Source organism: Mobula hypostoma, chromosome 8 (genome assembly GCF_963921235.1).
Source record: "Mobula hypostoma chromosome 8, sMobHyp1.1, whole genome shotgun sequence".
NCBI lineage: Eukaryota > Metazoa > Chordata > Chondrichthyes > Myliobatiformes > Myliobatidae > Mobula > Mobula hypostoma.
In genome coordinates this window covers 60835009-60853421 of record NC_086104.1, presented here as the reverse complement: position 1 = coordinate 60853421, position 18413 = coordinate 60835009, and positions in this window count along the sequence as shown.

The following is an 18413-nucleotide window of genomic DNA, read 5'->3' as shown; positions in this document are numbered from 1 at the left end:
ACCTGCTGAGTTCCTCCAGCGTGTTGTGAGCGTTACAAAGGAGATGGTGATGGACGTCAGGAAAACTAAGCCTGCATTGTTCCCTGTTGCATTTGATAGTGAGGACAAGTACCTGGGGGTGCACCTGGATAACAGACTTGAGTGGAGCACCAACACAGAGGCTGTGTATAAGAAAGGCCAGAGTTGCCTCTACTTCCTGAGGAGTCTGTGTCCTTTGGAGTATACAGGTCTCTCTTTCACATGTTCTACCAGTCTGTTGTCGCCAGTGCAATCTTCTATGTGGTGGTGTGCTGGGGCAATGGCATCAACATGGGTGATGCCAACAGGCTCACTAAACTGATTAGAAAGGCTGACTCTGTAACAGGAGTCAAACTGGACACAATGGAGGCTGTGGTAGAACAAAGGACCCTACAGAAAATCCATGCAATACTGGACAATATTTCTCACCCTCTGCATACCACCTTAGCTGAACAGAGGAGCACTTTTAGTAATAGACTAAGATAACTGCGCTGTATGAGGTCATTCTTACCCTCGGCCATTAGGCTCCATAACGAGTCAACCTATAGCCGGGGAAGTGATGACCCCTCCTCCTGTTGGACTGTGTGTGCTAACTTATTTTTTTATTCTTTCCTACTTCTCTTCTAATATTCCTACATTTGTATATCTGTGCACTTGTAATGTTACTGTGACATTGTTCTTTCCTTTGGGATCAATAAAGTATCTATCTATCTATCTATCTATCTATCTATCTATCTATCTGTCTATCTACCTACAGCGCACACAGCCAGTTGATTTTGACTTGTAGTGATAGTTTTACATTGACCGCAGCATTTCAAAGGAGTAATTTTTAATTCAAAATGCAGATTTTAATAGACGGCATTTAGTATTGTCCTAAATGTCCAGAACTTGATAAAACTAATTAAGTCAGGCATGATGTACACATGAAATATTTTAACAACTCTTATAGTTATATTACTTTTTTTCCCTCTTTTTATTTTTCTAAAAGATTCCCTAAGATTTCACTACAAAACAGTAGGAACTGACAACAAATACTGTGGTTCTTTGAAATACTAACTGAGCAGTCCAGAGTTCATCTTTTTGTTAAGAAATAAATATGGTTAATAGTTTTATGAAGAGCTGACAAATTGCTTTGATCCTTGAGCAAGGAAGGCAATCAGGGTGTTGACATGTCAGCATTTCTATCAATGGACCCTTGAGATTGATAAAAGGATAGCACAATCGCTTTACCGTGCCAGGGATCACCATCTGGGGTTTGATTCCTGCAGCTGACGGTAAGGAGTTTGACACCTTGTGACCATTTGGGCTAATCCTCCAGGGGCTCTGGTTGCTTCCCACATTCCAAAGACACTGTGCAGTTGGGGATAGTAATTTATGGGCATGCCATGTTATTACTGGAAGTGTGGCAAAATTGCGGGCTGCCCCCAGCACAATCCCTGCCGAACTAATTCGAAGCAAACGACACATTTCACTCTGTTTTGATGCCTCATGTATGTATGACAAATAAAGCTAACCTTTCATCTTTAGAAGGAATCAGAGCTAGTTTTAAATGCAATGTCTGCAAGATGGCATAATCACACAACCATGAGATGCACAAATGAAAAGTTTGCATGTTTATATACAGGTTACCTTTTATAAGAGTAAAGTAATATTGATTAAGCACAAACTAATTAGCCAGCCTTATAGAATATTCACCATCTCTCAAGCAAAACACGCTTGGGTTTTGTGCTAACCATAGCACACTGATATATTTCATCAGCAACCAATGGTTTGAGCGGTGCACTACTAATAGCGCATGGATAATCCCATCAGCAACAATGAGCCACTGGAAACCATGAAGGAACTTGACTTTTGGCCCTTTTGCCATGTGACCACTTCAAAATATAGAAACCATACAATTACAAACATTTGTAGAAGCTTATCACGAAGTACAATTTAGGACTGCATTTAATACTAAGAACATTACAAAAACAGGTTGGTTTGCATATATTTTTGGTTATTAAATATTATTATATATTATCGGTTAAATCAGATCTGAACCACATGTATTGGTGACCGTACATCAGACACATAACAAATGTTTGCTGAATCACTACAGTTTTCCCAGAAACATCTGCATCTGTCAATGCGTACCCGTGAGTTTTTCATGTATATAGATATAATCTGCAAAAGACTGGACCAATGGATTTTGTTTTCAGTAAATATGAAAAGTAAATGGTGAAAATATAAATAAATTACTTCAACTTATCTAGCATTTTCATAATATCCAGTCTTTCTCCCCAATCTAAGTGTGGACAGTAAAGGGAGATTATTATAGAGAAATTCAAAAACACAAGAAATTCTGCAGATGCTGAGAATCTTGAGCAACACCCACAGAATGCTGGAGGAACTCAGCAGATGAGACATTATCTATGCAGAGAATATTATTCCACTCCATTGATGCTGCCTGACCTGCTGAGTTCCCCTAGCATGTTGTGAGTGTTGCTAACAGAGAAATTTCTGGGTTATGGCTGTTAGTAACTCTTAACTGGGGAATGGTTTGTTGGAAGTTGAATGGTCCAACAGAATGACGCACTTGCGACAGTTTGGTATGCGTATGATATTGTAGCAATTTCTACATGGAAGCAATTTAACTCATCAAATCTGGTCAAGGTGGGTAGGCTCCAAATTCATGTTTCACATAGAGCTGCTGTAGTGCATGGCTAAACCAGTGAATAAACTGTCTGCTATGCGTCTTGTAATCTTAGAATATTTGTACAAAATATAATGCACACCAGCATAGACTAAAACTATTTTATCATATCTACTTCGAAAGTATGATTTGAACGATAACGTGCCAGGTTTAGTCAGCTCCCATCCTCCTCTAACTAATTATACGTTTCTGAATTTTGCCACAGAACCCTACTTTGATTAGAACAAAGGAGAGAGATCAGAATGTTAAAATGATAGCAAAATTAAATGAAAAACGTATTCACCAGTTCGAGACAGACTAAAACTGTGATCAAACTCATAATAAGAGTGACCTCACCAGAATTAAACTTAAAACAATTTTTCAGAAGTATCCTGTGGAACAGAATAAGCAAATATTTCATGGCAAATCAAAAGCGCTGCTTGATGCAACACATTGCTTTATCCGGGGAGGGGGTGGGGGTGTGGGAAGAACAGTATGCAAAGTTTCAATAAACAGCTGTAGTGAGCTAAAGAAAGGATATTAATTAACAGAAGGATTTGGTCTGATTCAGTCTTGTACATAAGACAAAAGGTTAAGTAAATGCCAGGGTAGGTATGCTTAATCAAACAATGGATATTAGTTTTAGATTCATTAATGCTAGGTGAGAAAACAGAGGAAAATTGGAATCTTGATTGCCAGAAAATCAAGAGGACAGAGCTGTTTCTGTTCAATCTATATCTAAATTAGCCTCATAAGAGGGCTAAGAGTACCCAATTAACAGTATTAGGTGGGGCATCTGGGAATGTCATCTTCTTTAGATTGAGATCATGCTCTTGTTCAAACTGGAGCCTTTAAACAATTAACAGCAATAAGTACAAATTTAATATTAGCAAAAGGCCCCTAATTATAACCCAAATAGTCTTAACCAATATACAGCTAGAGTCTCTTGACACATTAAATGTAGTTCACTGTGATAATAAATATAGTACAGATCCAAAGGCACTCATATTGCAGTGCTCTAAACTGAAACAGAGAAGTTGATCATTATTAACATGAATGATTAATGGGGAACAATCATTGTCTGTATCAATCACCTCCTTTGAAAATTGCACTGCATACAAAGATGCAAAGTGTTTTTGATACCTGCTTTTTATTTACATAACTGTTTTCTAACTACTCTGTCTCCATTTGGTTAGTGCTGCCGAATTTCGTATTGAAGGTTTCCTTTGAGTCCAAATGCTGACTACCTCCTGTATTAGGATTAAATTCTGACATAATATTAAACATAATTGTTTCAGCTATCTTAATGAAATTCATTTGAAAGTTGGATGCTTAGAAACAAGTCACTGAATTCTATGGGTACACACTGTTGTTGTTGAGTCTGATGACTAAAAATCCGAAGGCCTTGATTAAAAATGCTGATAACACTTGGTATTTAGAGAAAATGAACTGAAATGAAAACATGGACTAAGAATTTTACATGTTTAAAAGTTTTTTGAGACTTCAAAAATGGCTTACTGTTATGCATTAGAGTTATCAGTATTTGGTCTGTCAGATTCTGCCTATGTATGAAGTCAGCCAAATACATTTGACAATCAATGACCTCCAAGTTGGCACATTGGACTATACACTGTTTTGGGGAGGGCCATCCTCAATATGCTCTCAGGAGAACTAGCAAAGAACAGCAAATCCCACGATCTTGAAAATGAATTTAAAAAACAACAGGCAGGGTGAAGAGAGATTTCTGACAGAGTAATCATCATTGACAAATCTATAAGAAGTACATAGATTAGTGGAGGTAATACATAGTATGTCTAAATTTTCAAAAGACTTTTGATAATATTTCAGGCTGGAGGTTGCTGTGAGTAATAAATTAACATGGATTGGGGGAACAGACAGAAAATAGAAAGCAGGCCATTTTGAAGATGACTGGATGAAGTTATTTATGGACCACAAAGTTAAGTACTTGGGTCTCAGCTACTTAGAGTCTAGATCAATGAGGAGACTAATTCCAATGAGTCTAATTTACAAATGATACTCAGGCAGATGGGAATACAGGTGGTGAGGAGAATGCAAAGTAGTACCAGACCAATTAAAAATTGGTTAGAAAGGTGGCTGATTATGTGAAGAAATGTGAAATTATCTTACTAGTAGGAAAAAGAGTGTATTTTAAAAGGCACGGTGAATAGTCTATTCTGGTATTTGGAGGGATTTGGATGTAAATCAGTATTTGACAGTTAACAAAGAACTCGAGTGAGAAACTAGAAAAGCAAGTAGAATATTTATCTTTATTGGGAAAAAAGCTATGAGTATTAGAGTTAGAAATTCTAACAGCATTATAGAAATTGGAGAACTGTATATGTTTGGTACAATGTAAAACAGATAAACTTAAACACAACAAAAATTCACTAGATTGATTTGTGTGATTAGTGGGACCTTCTGTAGGAAAACATACAGTAGAATGGCAAACACATTGAAATGTTTAAAATTCTTAAAAAGCTTTGACAGACTAGATGTTGTGAAATCATTCCCCTGGCTGGTGTGATTGGAAGTAACAATCATGGTCTTGGGATTGGAGGGTGGGCCATTTAGGATGGAGATGAGTGAAAGGTCTTCATGAAGAGGACTGTGAATTTCTGACAGCCGTAACGGACCTGGATGCCTAGTCTATTGAAACTTAAGAGCAAGCGTTCATAAGGCAACAATGCTGTTGCTTGGCAAATCAAAGGTGGTGGTGAATCAACATACAGTAGGGAGATTGAAAACCTAGGGGAATGGTACCAAAATAACAGCCTCTCACTCACCTTCAGCAAAACCAAAGAGCTGATTATTAACCACAGGAGGAAAAAGCCAGAGGTCCAGGAGTCAGTCATCTTTAGGGAATCAGAGGTGAAGAGGGTCAGTAACTTTAAATTCCTTGTAATTACCATATCAAAGGATCTGTCCTGATCCAGCATGTATGTGCCATCACAAGTGAGGCACAATAGTGCCTCTTATTTCTTAGAAGTTTGTCATTTCAAAGTTTGACAAACTTCTATGAATGCAGTGGAGAGTATCCTTACTGGTACAATTGCAGCCTGTTATGGAATCACCAATACCCAAGAACAGAAAAGTCTACAAAAGGTGGTGGATACTGCCCAGTTCATCACAGGTAAAGCCTTACTCATCAATTTACAAGGAGTGCTGCCACAAGAAAGTAGCATCTATCATCAAGGACACCCATCATCCAAACCATGCTTTCTTCTTGCTACTGCAGTCAAGTAGGAGGTACAGGAGCTTTTGGTCCATCGTCACCAGGTTCAGGAACAGTTATCACCTAACAACCATCAGAGTGGATAACCTCGCTCACCTCAACGCTGAACTGATTCCACAACCGATAGACTCACTTTCAAGGACGTTACAACTCATGTTCTTGGTATTACTAATTTAGTACATTATTATTTGTACAATTTGCTTTCTTTTGCACATTGGTTGGTTTTCAGTATTTGTTATTTAGAGTTTTTCATACATTCTATTGTATTTGTTTTATTTTCCTGTAATTGACTGCAAGAAATGAACCTCAGGATCGTATATGGTGACATTTTTGTACTTTGATAATTTACTTTGAACATTGAATGTATTTGGAGTACAGAAATATGGCATCATATATAAGATCAATTATGAAAGGCAGAGAAGACCCTGTTGACCTATTCCTGCTCATGTTTTGTATGCTTTTAATTTATATCAGGCATTGCATCATGGCTACGTATGTTAAAATGCTTGTCCATTGGATCATTGGTATGCAATGCTATGATCACCTATTGTACAATCTGGCATGTTCATTGCACTTTACCGTTATTAATAGCCAGACTACTAGAGAAAAATTATTGATGTCTGGAAACTTCTGTTGATTGTTAAAACAATCTTAATTTTGAAAAAGAAAACCTCGTGAGTGCAATGGATATTTAAAAAACTCTTCGCATTATATGCAGTCTTTGTGTTGCTGTGATAGCTAAACAAAAGAAAAGCCTGACCATTTTCTTCAGAAGATGGCCAGTAGTAGTGCAAGTGTCTATCTATGCCACACAGTCATGTACATAACACATAGTCTATCATCAATGAGCAACAATAATGACATAATGACATTGTTGGCTCAGCAAGCAATCGGCTTATGCTATGAACTATCAGTAGATCAGCTTGTTTATCATTTGAGGGAGAACCTATGATTTATTAACCTTGTCCATGTGGAGGTTATTGTATCTGATATCCACTTGTCTATCACAACCCACATTTTACATCTTCTTGGCTCAGGTCTGACAAATCCAATTGTAAAAATCATTTTTTTAAAAACAGATGGAGCAGCTGCAGTAAGCATTGCATGCTACTTTTTTTTTTACCATTGGTTGTTAAGAAGGAAGTCACTAATTTATTCTGCAGGAGGACTTAACAATAATACTAACTTCAAATGTCAAAAGTGCCCAAATACGGACGTTGTCAGGTGTCACAGAGATTTCTGTATTTTCTCTCCAGATCACCTTGAACAGGAGTCTGATTGAGAAAGCCTGAGTGAAATGCTAATGCTTACTGTGGCATAATAAGCTCATCATAATTGCTTTGGAGATGGGGGTGACAGGACAATTTTTTTCATTGCATGTCATTGAAAGATTGAAAGTTGTTTGAATGTTCCAAGGCTAGGTGAGCAGATATGGAGCAATCGTATATATAAATGTTGGAGAGCATCATCTGCCCCCTCCACCGGCATTAATGCCAGGACTTTCTGGCTTTCACTGCGGAAGTCCTGCTTTTAAATGTTGGAAGATTGCCACCTGGCACAATTACAGCATTCTTCATGCAAATAAATGGGAGACTTAAGCTGCCAGGAGAAAGGCAATAGTTTTTTTTTACTATTTATTTATACTCGAGATGAAGTTTTTTTAAAACCTTCTGCTCAATGTCTGCTGCTTTTTGCATTTAAATTTCAGAAAAATATTTTCAACAATAATTCTATGGTCTCAAATGTGACTGAATGTTTGAATGCCATTCGATGATCTGGATAACAGTGACATTTTTGACAGCTGGCTGTTAAACCCATTGTGTGGGTGTAGCTGCCTGTCAGCCCCTCATTTGTACAGCAGTGCTGGGAACCTGACTCCAAGCAGAAAGATACACATTGGATCAAACTGCATGTCCCGGCACAGGTGTACAGCAATTGTAGGAAATTGTAAGGCTTTCCTCATTTTGTGCAGACTTCATTCAGCAGCAAAAAAATTGAAATTATTTTCTTTACCACTGAATAGATCAGAGCTAGTCTTTGCTTTTAAGCTTGGTGTTGTAGTTTGTAAGAAAAACCTGTACATTTTCATCATGTTGGCATCAAAAGTTATGAAATATTGAATTGTTCAGTGCATATGTCCACCATTTAAATGTGCAATGTAGTGCATTATAAGGTATTACGTAAAATGTGAGTCTAATGACGGGAGAATAGCTTTGAGGAGTCGGGTAGATATGAATGATTTTTCCTTAGTGGGGATTTATTAGAAAGTGAAGTACTTGCTGTGTGGAAGGACAGACACTCATTCGGTGATATTATCTATGGAAGAGTTAGGAGTTCCCACATTGGTCACATTAGACTCCTCACAAGCCACAAAGCCAAAGTGGTAAAAATCCATCCTCAGCTGCGGGGTGCTGCCTAAGAAGGAAGGCACCTGTTTGTTTAAAACATCCTTCAGAATCCTGGCACTAGCATTGCATCGTCATCTTGATGCACCTTGACCAAACAAACAAGTATATTCATCCCTCGGTTTTATTAACTGCAGGGGAAGATTTAATGTCATTCATAAGTACCTGTGTTTTAAAACTATCCACATTCCCCATCAGTTAGTTAAGTACCGTGTTTTATGCAAAAACACAACTGGTGTCACAATGTCATTGTGCAGGGACGGCAATAAATTAGCAAGAGCTGAACACACAATTGTTGATGATTTCTAACAAGAGGGAAGGTTTTAAAAAATACAGAAGTCAAAAGTTCTTTGTAAAGCTCTGTTGAACTTCAAATTACTATGGTGAAATATTGTAAAAAAATAACAGATCTGAAAATGTGTCCGTCAGAAAACAATACACACAAAGAATACAGTGGATAGGGTTATTTTTTATTTATTTCAAAAATGTAGTCTATTCATAAAATACCTAAAGGAAATAGTATGAAAATGATGCATGTCTCTTTTTACATTCATTGTGTCATCAAATCAATACTTTCTATTTACAATGCATCAATGCCACTTATATGTCCTCTTTAAATAATACAGCTATTAAGTGTTTGGTCACAAACAGCACTGGGACAAAACACAACCATAAGTCCCGAAGTGAACCGAAGAAATTTCATTATGAAAGATACAGCAAAACACCTGGAATAGCGACCACGCATACTTGTTGAAACCCTAAGAGCATATCATATCTATTTTTAAACATAAAAAAGAAAAGTGGAAATGAAAATTCAGATAGAAAAAATTTATACTAGCGTGTTTGTGAACTCAGGATTTCCCATGGAACTCCTGAGGTGCAATCACATATTAGTCAATCAGCCCACAGTGGGTAAAACAAACAGCAAACAAATGTTTGCTACACACACAAAATGCTGAAGGAACTTAGCAGATCAGGTAGCATTAATGGAAATGAACAGTTGACTTTTTGGGCGGAGACTTTTCTTCAGGCCTAGAAAGGAAGGAGGAGACTGCCAGAATAAAAATGTGTGAGGAGGGGAAGGAGGATAGCCAGAAGGTGATAGGTGAAGCCAGGTGGGTAGGAAAGGTAAAGGCCTGGAAATGAAGGAATCTGCTGGAAGACAGTGGCTCAAGGGAGAAAGGGAAGAAGGAGGGGCACTGGGGAGGTGATAGGCAAGTGAGAAGAGGTAAGAAGCCAGTGTGGGGAATAGAAGAAGAAGGGAGGGGGAGGGAATATTTTTACCAGAAGGAGAAATCGATGTTCATGCCATCAATTTGCAGACTAATGAGACAGAATATAAAATGTTGCTCCTCCACCCTCAATTGCCATCAATTTGCAGACTAATCAGACAGAATATAAAATGTTGCTCCTCCACCCACAACAGGACGCCCTGGACTGACATGTCAGAAAGTGAATGGGAATCAGAAATAAAACGTTTGGCCACCAGGACGTTCCGTTTCTGGTGGATGGAACGGAGATGCTCCATCCGCCAAAAGTGTGAATGGGCAACTTTAATTATTGGGAAAAAATTGTCTGGGATGCCTGAATTGATCCTTGCTTTATTAGGATCTTCTACATCCACCTATTAATTCCAGATCTCTGATGTATTTATCATGTACTCTCTCAGAGGCACACAGCTGTAGCTTACTATGGAAACCTTAAGCCCACATCCCTCTGGTGGAGAGGTGAGAAACTGAGTCAAACTGACACTGACAGTTGAAATTTCAATTAAGTATTGAACCTGGCCCAGAAAGAACTGACTCTTCAGACTATCACGTAGCAACCTTATATTTGGTGACTCTTTCCTATAGGACACCTCATGTGTAATTAAAGGTGTTAAATGTCATTTAAAGGTCAAATTAAATGAAACACATTCATTGCCTTTCTCTCTTTATCATCTGCCCCTACAGTGACAAATATGCTCCCTTATCTTGCCTCTCCTTTCTCCCTTCACCTTCTATACTCTTCTCAACATTCGGCTTCCTTCACATTCACTGTCGCCAAATTACCACTTCCTTTACTTTTTGCTACTTTGACTAAGTTCTCAAGAAACTAAGGAAGTCATGCAAACAGTCTTTGCAGATGTCTTTGTGAGTCAGTTTCAAATTCCAAGAGAGTTAACTCAATCTGCAGCTCAAGCGCAGACGGCATCACTAATTGTTTCTGCAAATTTTAATTATTGCTGGCAGTAAAGCCTGTGACACGCATATGCAAAGTTAACTATGACAATAATAGTTTACATGGAAGAAAATTGTATTCTATGGTTCCCTACACTGGACCAAGTAATGGAGACTTAATAATTGGTTTACCTCTCTGCCAGACATCAAACCAATCCCTATGGTTCACAGTTAGAAAGGCATAACATAGTGTACAAAGCTTCTTCGCCACCTATCTTCACGTGGACTTCTCAACATTCAAATAGAAACCCCTGACTTCGGTCAAGTAGATTCATTAAGGATCCTTGCAAGAGAGCTGAAATTAAAGTCTTCAGACCTGAAAAGTTGACGGTAGAAATGCATTTGTCAGTATTGCATCAGCTAAGCTTGGACTGCTGTGATAGTGACTCTCAGCAATAGATCCATAGACTCTGAAGCCAGGCAGCCAGACAATACAAACTACCTGCAGGGTACAGCATTGAGTCCAGAGCAAGCTCTTTGCACAGATCACTGACCCTGGGAAAATCAAGATGATATTACAAAAGCCATAGTTGCTGATCTTACTGACGCATTCATCTCATAGCTGAGAAATGAATTATAGTGATTTTACTACAATAGTTCCTCCTGCCTGTTAAGTGGAAGAGCAGGGTCCTTGGCAACTGACATACTTTGAAACAAATTGCCTTCTCATTCAGTTCTGCTTTATTTCATATGTATTTTAATCTCTTCATTCAGGCCAGCATTCATCACACATCCCTAATTGTGCAGGAGAAGGGGCTGGTGAGTCACCTTGCATTCCGTTTGGTCAAGATGCTCCCTCAGTGCTGTTGCCTAGGATTCAGATCCAGTGACAATGAAGGCCTTGTGATATATTTTCAAATCAGGATGGTGTTGAATCAGAGGGAGCCTGCAGCTGATGGTACACCCATGGGTCAACTGCTTGCAATCCTCCATGGTGATAGCAGCTGCAGTGTTGTGATTTAGGTGCTATCAGAGTAGCCTGACTGAGTAACTTGAGCATTGTTTGCAGATGGTATAGACCAGTGGTCCCCAACCACTGGGCCGCGAAGCATGCAGAAATGCAGTGGTAGCCGGGACGCACCCAGCACAGCTTTGAGAAAAAAGCCAAAATAAACAAGCTAATTAATTTGGTGCCACCCGGCATGTAAATGTCGGCCAAGATCAGAGGTGATTGCCAATTGTGTAGAGCAAGTGAATTCGGCAATCGCCTCTGATCTGGGCTGACATTTACGTGCCGGGTGCCACCTGACTAATTAGCTTGTTTATTTCGGCTTTTTTCTCAAAGATGTGCTGGGTGCGTCCTGACTACCACTGCACCTCTGCATTCTTCACGGCCCGGAGGTTGGGGACCACTGGTATAGACTACTACGACTGAGCACCAGTGATAGGAGGAACGAATGTTTAGGATGTCAAATTGGCTGTCAAACAAGTGTGCTTCTTTGCTCTGGATGCTGATTTGTTTTCTGAGAGTTGCTGGAACTGCAGACTTCCATGCAGATAGAGATTGTTCCAACAGACTTCTGACTTGTGCCTTGTAGATGGAGGAACGGTTCAGGGGTATCAGGAGATGAGTCACTCCTCTGAAGTGTCCTTGAGTCTCTATTTATGAGATTGGAACAGCGGGATTCTAGTTAGTGATTATCAAAGTGCAAAGGAATTTAATTCTTACAGATACAGATAGATCTCTATCATTGCTGATTGATCCATTTGTACTAATTGCACTGGCCACTTACTCATCAAAGTGGAAAGTTGAATATTGAGGGGCACCCTTATAGAGGCAGAGACGTGATAGGTAGAACCTTTCTTCCAGGATGGAAATGGCAAATATTAGAGGGCATAGCTTTAAGATGAGAGGGAGAAAGTTTAAAGGAGATTTATGAGGCAGGTTTGTGAGGTAGATGCCTGGAATGCACAACCGGGGAAGTGATGGAAGCAGGTCTGATAGCAACAGTTGTGAGGCATTTAGACAGGCGTATCAACAGGCAGGGAATTAAAGGATTCCTACATGTAGGCATATCAATAAGCAGGGAATTACGGGATTTCCACATGTAGACAGCTTGAATAGGTTTAAATGAGCTCCATGTTTGGCACAAGAACCATAGCCTGAAGGACCATTTCTTGTTCGGTAAAGTTCCATGTTCTAGGTTCCTTGGTACACTGGCCCATCAGTGCCATTGAATGTGAAGACTCTCTCTTGTTCGTGATGGTCATTGCCTGGCACTTTGGTGGTGCGAATGTTGCAAGCCAGTTATCAGCCCATGCCAGAAGGTTGTCAAGGTCAATGTGCATGCAGGCATGAATTGCTGAATTTGCTGAGGAGTGGTGAGTAGAACTGAATATTGTAAAATCATTTTAGATGTTTCCATCTCTTACCTCATGAGGGATAAATCAGCTGAAGGTGACTAGGCTGAGGACACTGCCCTGAGGAACTCTAGCAATGATGTCTTGAGGCTGGGATGAGTGACCTCTGACAATCAAAAAATTGAAATTCAGCAATTCATGCCTGTGTGCACAAAGACCAAGACAAAGAATTGTTTTATTTTCCCTTAAGGTCTGATTTAGTAATCTAGATTAAACAGTTTTGTGGCAGGTGAAGGCATGACTTGAAAAGTAATGATGGGAGGAGAAATATTGATAGCCTGAGGGATGACAGCATTTACACAGTCCACCAGACCAATGGAGTTCCCCAGGAAGAACACAGACAACAAGCTGTGTATTAGCTGTGACCCAGTGTGCTACCCACCTCTGCATAACACCAGTCTGGTCCCTGATGCCAATGGTGAGCTGCCATTGGACAGCGAGCTGTTAACTTTCTATTCCAGAACTCTTTATCTAGATTTCCAAAAGAATTCAATAGGCCCTGCAACATAATAGATTACTGACTAATGTTGAATACATAGGGTCAAGAGATAGAAATTTAAGTTAATTAGTAGAAAGATTAACTGAGACTTTGCAATAATTTTAATCTGATTAAGGATTGTCAACGTGGCTTCGTCAAGGGCAGGTTATGACTTATGGACCTGATTGAATTCTTTGAGGATGTAACAAAACACATTGATGAAGGTAGAGCAGTGGATGTAGTGTATATGGATTTCAGTAAGGCATTTGATAAGGTTCTCCATGCCAGGCTCATTCAGAAAGTAATGAGGCGTGAGATCTAAGGAGACCTTTCTTTGTGGATCCAGAATTAGCCTGACAACAGAAGGCAAAGGGTGGTTGTGGATGGTTCATATTCTGCGTGGAGGACAGTGATCAGTGGTGTTCCACCAGGATCTGTTCTGGGACCCCTCCTTTTGTGATGTTTATAAATGCCTGGACGAAAAAGTAGAAGGGTGGGTTAGTAAGTTTGCTGATGATACAAAAGTTGGGGATGTTGTGGATAGTCTGGAGGTTTGTTAGAGGTTACAGTGTGACATCAATAGGATGCAGAATTGGGCTGAGAAGAGGCAGATGGAGTTCAACCCAGATAAGTATGAAGTGGTTCTTTTGAAAGCAGAATATAATATTAATGTTAAGACTCTTGGCACTGTGGAGGATCAGCGAGATGTGGTGCATTGGCTTTTGTCAACCGTAGGATTGAGTTCAAGAGCCATGAGGTAATGTTACAGCTATATAAGACCTTAGTTAGACCCTACTTGGAGTACTGTGTTCAGTTCTGGTCACCTCACTACATGCTATAGACAGAGTGCAGAGGAGATTTACAAGGATGTTGCCTGGATTGGAGGGTGTACCTTATGAGAGTAGGTTGAGTGAGCTTGGCCTTTTCTCCTTGGAGCAACGGACCTGATAGATGACCTGATAGAGATGTATAAGATGATGAGAGGCATTGATTGTGTGGATAGCCAGAGGCTTTTTCCCAGGGCTGAAATGGCTAACATGAGGGGGCACAGTTTTAAGGTGCTTGGAAGTAGGTATAAGGGGGATGTCAGAGGTAAGTTTTTCACACTGAGAGTGGTGGGTGTGTGGAATGCACTGTCTGCAAAGGTGGCAGAAGTGGATGCAATACTGTCATTTAAGAGACTCTTAGATAGGTATATGGTGCTTAGAAAGATAGAGGGCTATGCAGTAGGGAAATTCTAGGCAACTTCTAGAGTAGGCTAGATGGTCTGCACAACATTGTGGACTGAGGGGCCTGTACTGTGCTGTAGATTTTCTATGTTCCATGTCCTATTAATATACAAAGTAGAACATGGCCAAAGTGAATGCTTACCATTGTTGGATGGAGTGCTCCCTATGTGCAGATATACCTAAATCAAGGGACATATGGTAAATTTTCAGTAAACACCTACATACAATAGGGACATGCTTTCAGTAGATACTTCTCTTTAGTTCAACTGCAGAAAAGTGTGTTAGTGTGCATTTCCATTTGTGTGTGTCCATGTCCTCGGGATTATGCAATGCAAGGCCAGTACAGAGCTTGAAGCAGAATGAAAATTTAAAAAATGCAGATATTAGAAATCTAAACAGCAGAAAATGCTGGAAACTCTCAGCAGTTCAGGCTGAAATGTAGGAAGAGAAATAGGGTTCCAATTTGAAGACTGGTAAGGACTCAAAAGTGTTGTGTTAAGCTGCAAGGAGGGTGAGGGGCACAGCGACACTGGGGGTGGGGAATGTCTCTAACTCAGGTGACCACGGAGCTAATATGTGAAGAAAATAGTATGTTCAATGAGCGAAAGGGTGCAGTTAAAGAGTGAGAATATAGAAAAAGAAAATGGGAGTTATGAAGTGCAGAGCAGGAAGACATTACCTGACAGGTCAGGCTGAAAGTGTTCTTCACTCTCAGAGCAAAAGAAGAAAAAACAGTGCAAAATAAGTAATAAACAAGCTGAGCCAATATCACAGCTGAACAACTGAACAACTTACTCAGAATTATAGAATTCAATGTATCCAAATGGAATGTGAGGTGCTGTTCCTAAGCCTTGCATTTGGGCTTCGTTGTACCAGTACAAGATGCCACAAATCAGTAGGACTTACTCATTATTTTTCAGTTACCTCTTCAGAGAGTTAAGTGAGGTTGATCAAGCAAATTTCATATCATCTTTTTGGTTTCCAGCTGTATTTGTTATTTGTCTTTCAGTGAAATTTATATTAGCTATTGGACAGTGTTTTGATTCTACATTTTTACGATTTATAATCTGCTTCTGTAACGTCTTTCTTAGCTTTCTTCAAATGCATGGTTATAGTTCAGACCAGAGGGTTCATGCATCATGGAAACAGGTCCTTTAACCCAAATAGTCTATTCCACTATCTGCTTTAGTTACCTCTTTGTGCCAATTACTATCAGGTTGTCTGAACCCCATACTATTAATTTTTTGAAGTGTTACTCTTTTTAAATTTTTTTTTGCTCCAATTCATTCTACCATTACATGTCTACAGTCTTACTCTGTAAGTGTATTGATTTGAACTACCTTGTCAATATATGTTAATGACTTAGACGAGGGAATTAAATCTCCAAGTTTGCGGATGACATGAAGCTGGGCGGCAGTGTTAGCTGTGAGGAGGATGCTAAGAGGATGCAGGGTGACTTGGATAGGTTAGGTGAGTGGGCAAATTCATGGCAGATGCAATTTAATGTGGATAAATGTGAGGTTATCCACTTTGGTGGCAAAAACAGGAAAACAGATTATTATCTGAATGGTGGCTGATTAAGAAAAGGAGAGGTGCAATGAGACCTGGGTGTCATTATACACCAGTCATTGAAAGTGGGCATGCAGGTACAGCAGGTGGTGAAAAAGGCGAATGGTATGCTGGCATTCATAGCAAGAGGATTCAAGTACAGGAGCAGGGAGGTACTACTGCAGTTGTACAAGGCCTTGGTGAGACCACACCTGGAGTATTGTGTGCAGTTTTGGTCCCCTAATCTGAGGAAAGACATCCTTGCCGTAGAGGGAGTACAAAGAAGGTTCACCAGATTTATTCCTGGGATGGCAGGACTTTCATATGATGAAAGACTGGATGAACTGGGCTTATACTCGTTGGAATTTAGACGATTGAGGGGGGATCTTATTGAAATGTATAAAATCCTAAAGGGATTGGACAGGCTAGATGCAGGAAGATTGTTCCCGATGTTGGGGAAGTCCAGAACGAGGGGCCACAGTTTGAGGATAAAGGGGAAGCCTTTTAGGACGGAGATTAGGAAAAACTTCTTCACACAGAGAGTGGTGAATCTGTGGAATTCTCTGCCACAGGAAACAGTTGAGGCCAGTTCATTGGCTATATTTAAGAGGGAGTTAGATATGGCCCTTGTGGCTAAAGAGATCAGGGGGTATAGACGGAAGGCTGGTACAGGGTTCTGAGTTGGATGACCAGCCATGATCATACTGAATGGCGGTGCAGGCTCAAAGGGCCGAATGTCCTACTCCTGCACCTATTTTCTATGTTTCTGTGTTTCTATCTGAGGAAAATTTTATTCATCTTCATTTGAAAAATGTAGGCTTTGCTGGAACAGCCAGCACTTGTTGTCTTGAAATGAATATCTTGGTTGATTATTTCGGGGAGGAGTTAAGTAAGACACAGTGTTGTGAATGTGGAGTCACATGACAACCAGTCCATCCAAGGGCTGCAGGTTTTCATCTCTGCAGTCTTTAATGATTCCAATGACTTTTTACAGCATTTGATTGATTTAATGGTTCAAATTATACCCTACTGATAGGTGCAATCTATTTTCCATTTGTCATCATGCTATATTTAATAAGTCATGTTACTTCAATTTCCCTCTTTCCTTCTCTTGCTTTACCATCCATTTTATGTTCCACAATGTTTAATCAGCAGAGCAGTAGCCACGTTTCAATAACCCCAATAAATTCTGGTTCCACGTGATATACTATTGCCTTGGCTTCCCTGTTCTGACACCAATATTGAGGACTTTTCTTCTCAGACACGAGTGTATTCCCTTTTATTTTTAACCTTCTCCTTTAGTGCAGTGGGTGTGTGGCGCATGGCCAAGTGGTTAGGGTGTTGGACTAGCGATCTGAAGGTCATGGGTTCGAGCCTCGGCCAAGGCAGCATGTGTGTCCTTGAGCAAGGCATTTAACCACACAATGCTCCAGTCTACCCAGCTGAGAATAGGTACCAGCAAAAATGCTGGGGGGTTAACCTTGTGATAGACTGGCGTCCTATCCGGTGGGGAGTCTCATACTCTCATTCACTTCACACCACGGAAACCGGCATAAGCACCGGCCTGATAGGCCACAAGGCATGTGACAGACTTTAATCTTTAATCTTTTTAATGCAATGTTTTACCTGGCTGTTTATAATTTCCATTAGTGTGTCTGCCCTTTCTTCTGTTTTACTGTTAAGCAAATATTTAAACTTCGTTTCATTCTCTCCTTTTGTTTAAAACTATCACTACTTCTCTACTGACCCTGGCCCCGTTTTGGTTCAGTCAGATGTCAATAACCTTAGCAATGACCTGACCCAGCACCCGATCATTTTCATACACATTCTTTAATTTCTCAAGATCATTTCTGCTACCTAGCTCCTACTTTTCTTTTACCCTCAGATGTGCTTGCTATGTATTAACTTCCTGACTCTGATCCTCCCTAGAATTGTAGCTTGCTTTTGGTATTACCTCTCTTTAATTCTTTTTTCTCTTCCTTCCTTTATTAATTGGATTTGCACTGTTTCAGACAATGCTTTGGAATAACTATCAGCTGCATCATAATGCCTGATTAATAGTGTGTGTGCAAGGCTCCACTACCTAATGTATGCCAGAGCATATATAACATGTGAACTCTTAGACACAACTTTTGACCAGCCTCTAGCAACTTAGTTCAGGCTTTGTCAGTGTTCCTGGCTCAACTAAAATAATCTATCAGCCTCACTTGCCCTCAAGCCGAGATATTGGA